We start from the raw sequence: 3,732 nt of genomic DNA, 5'->3' as shown, positions 1-3,732 counted from the left end.
CCTCCCCCCTCCTCCCCTCCTCCTCCTCCTCTTCCTCCTCATAATTTACTCGTTCGCAGAAACAGCTTGAAAAGGAATTTCAGCTAAAGAGTCTTGGAAAAATAAAGAACTTTTTAGGAGTAGAAATAAGAAATCTCAAGAAGGAGGGTATGTTCTAGGTCAAAAGAAGAAAATAGAACAGTTCTTAAAAAAGCATAATATAGAAAGTTGTAAAAGTGTGATGCCAGATTTCCAAACCATTGAAAATAGCACAAGTTTATAATCAGGAATTGTATCAGGCGGTGATAGGAAGTCTGTTATACCTATCACAATGGTCAAAGGCCAGATATTGGCAATTCTGTCAACATTTTAAGCCGTTACACATCAAAGCTACACAACAGCACTGGTTAGGAATTAAAAAGAATACTACGTTGTTTAGAGGGAACCATGGATTTGGGGTTGCATTTCCAACCATCCCAAAGATACTTTTTCACAAGGAAACTGGACTTTCTTGTTTTTCTTTGAAGACGATTTCCAACCCTCAAATGAATTTGGGTTGAAATGTTTTGTAGACAGTGATCGGGCCAATGATGTACAGTCAGTGTCAGGATTTGTTGTAGCGTTGGCAAGCACACTGGTTGGTTGGAAATCTAGAAAACAGTCTCCAGTTTGCCATTTCCACAGCAGAAGCGGAATTCATAATGTTATCGGAATTGTGTTCAGAGATAACATGGTATACTATATACAATTATTAAAGGATTTGGATCTTGAAGTGAAAGGACCTATACCAGTATTTGAAGACAACGCAACCTGTATACAAATGTATACAGATGGAGAGCGTAAAAACCAGAAGCATGTTGACAGAAAATATTGTGATGTCAGAGAAGCCATGAAAGAAAATATAATAGATCTAATTTATTGTGATGTCAGAGAAGCCATGAAAGAAAATATAATAGACCTAATTTATTGTCCATCAGAAAATAATTTAGCCAACCTCATGACAAAGCCATTAAGCATACAAAAACACAAGGATCTTTAAATGCTGTCCAGGTATAAATTGGAGGGGTGCTAGGATATTAAATTTAGTAGCTGGAACAAATAAAGCATACAATGCGCCATAACGCACAGTTGTAGTTGATTGGTTGGAGAGTGCTGGCTCCTGCATGAGGCAATCTACGCTGTGATTGGTTGCTGTAAGTATGGAGAGTTTCTCCCTTTTCCCGCCTTTTTCTTCTGTGTGCTCTGTATACTGTTTAATTTACCTCACGATTTTCCTGTGGCCCTGACTATCTTTCTATGATCACGTGTATCCATCTATGATCTATTCTTTCTATGATCACGTGTATCCATCCATCAACCCCCAAAAAAGTCAGGAACAGTATACGATCTTGTGCCATGGGTAGGGGGTTGGATTAGAAGACCTCCAAAATCTTCCCAACCCAATTATTCAATGTTGCAAACAGCAATGGTGTTTGATTAACCTAAATCAGTGATGGCGAACCTTTTAGATACCGAGTGCCCAAAAACTGCCCCGGCTTCCTGCCCACCCCTGCCCCCCACCCTGCCCGCTCCACGCCTGCCCCCGGCCTGCCTGCCCACAGGGCCACCTACCGCCTCCACGGCCTGCCACAGCAGATCGCCCAGGTGGCCCTGCAGTGCCATGGCGGCCATGCCCTCCGTCGGTGTCCCGCAACATCATCTGCACGCGACAGGGCATGAGGGCGAAGTCTTGTCCCTGCTGCCTGGCTGCCATGTCCTTGGCTGCGCTATTCTGCACGGGCCGCACCTGGGGGCGACTTTCTGTAGCTTCGCCACCACTGACCTAGGTTTTCGTCCCATACAACATCTGTGTGATTCCTAAGACTTCATGGCACAGTCAACTTGGGTTTAGCTGATTGTGTGAGAACCTAACCTAGTAAATTATAGAGATTCTTTTTTAATTGACTCCTAATACAGCCGATAAGAACCACAGCATAATCTACTAAATGTTTGACTATGTCTCTAAGATGGTATCGTTGCAAGTGTCCGGCTTTTGTGCTAACAGATCAGCACAGACTCGCAAAGATTTGTTCAGGAGATTTAACTTGCAAGTCCTCAACTTTAAAAAGTTCATTTAGTGATCATTCAGAGTTACAATGGCACTGAAAAAAAGTGACTTATGACCATTTTTCACATGACCATCGCAGCATCCCCATGGTCACGTGATCAGAATTCAGATGCATGGCCACTGACTTGTATTTATGACGGTTGCAGTGCTCTGGGACCATGTGATCCCCTTTTGCGACTTTTTGACAAGCAAAGTCAGTGGGGGACACCGGTTCACTTAACAACTGCAGTGATTTACTTAACAATCGTGTTGCTCGCAACAACTGTAGTGATTTACTTAACAACTATAGGAAGAAAGGTCATAAAATGGAGCACAGTTCCTGAACATCTGCCTCACTTAGCAAGAGAAATTCTGGTCACACGATGAGGATTGCCTGTAGAATAAAGTAGGTAGCTACCGTCCAGAGATCTGCTTTTGCAGGGAACCATGAAGAATTGCTGTTAGACAAGATCCAAGCACCACTAGCAGGGAATATTTGTAGGTCAGGAGGAGGAAGAGGAGGGTGGCTATGGGGTCCTTCATGCTCTCTGATCTTTTTTTTTTTCAAAATGAAGATGTGCAACTTTAATTCAAGGGATTTGACAAAAACGTGTTAACCACTGAGAAATGGTTAAGTGAGTTGGGCCTGATTTTACAGCCTCTTTTGCTGTGGTTTTTAAGTAAATCATTAAGTGAATTCATCTTTTCCCATTTCCTTTGCTTGTTGGAAGCCAACTGGGAAGGTTGCACACGGTGACCACATGAGTTCATGATGCTGCAACCAACATAAATATGTGCCAGTTGCAGAATCTTCCCAAGATGGCGTCCTGACTCCGCAATAATTTTTTTCCCCTCCTGACAAACAGCTGGTTTTGCTGCCCAAACTGGCTCATGTGGCAACACAATTCCCAGATTTGAACAGGAGCTAGTAGGAATGATTCAGGATGACTCTTGAATGACTGTGGACCTACCTGAGAAGAAGACCTAGAAGGTTGCAATTCTTAGTGGGGAGCAGTCGGAGGATGAGTCTCCATCTTTCCTTCCAGCTGCCTGTGTTTTAAGAATATCTGTGTTTTTTGGGGTTTTTTTTGCTCTCTGATCTTAATGGTGTCATTAAGTAACATTTCATTAAGTAACATCGTCAGTGCTAGAAGGAACAGGGTTTGTTCTCTGTTTCTCTACAAGGGGCTCGCCAATGGTTACACCAGGGGTAGTCAACCTTTTTATACCTACCGCCCACTTTTGTATCTCTGTTAGTAGTAAAATTTTCTAACCGCCCACCAGTTCCACAGTAATGGTGATTTATAAAGTAGGGAAATAACTTTATAAAATTTATAAAGCAAGTTAAAGCATATAATAATAATTACTTACCAAATACTTTATGTCAGACTTTCGCTAAATTTGGCAGAATAAATCTTTATAAAACAACTTACTGTAGTTAAATCTATCTTTTTATTTATACTTTGCTTACATAGAAGCATGAAGTCTGATGAAATTACATTTAATTAATTAAATTATTAATGAGATCCCTGAGGCTGATGCTGCGAAACTAAATACTGGATATCTGGCTCAATTTTTGTAAGGAACAAACAAAGGTCTCCTCTTTCGGAAATATTCAGGTGGTTTCTTTCTTTGGTCATAATATGATTAACAGCACTAAAGCCTGA

The sequence above is a fragment of the Protobothrops mucrosquamatus genome, unplaced genomic scaffold (assembly GCF_001527695.2).
Source record: "Protobothrops mucrosquamatus isolate PMUCROS unplaced genomic scaffold, P.Mucros_1.0 scaffold3396, whole genome shotgun sequence".
Lineage (NCBI taxonomy): Eukaryota > Metazoa > Chordata > Lepidosauria > Squamata > Viperidae > Protobothrops > Protobothrops mucrosquamatus.
This window is presented reverse-complemented; position numbering follows the sequence as displayed.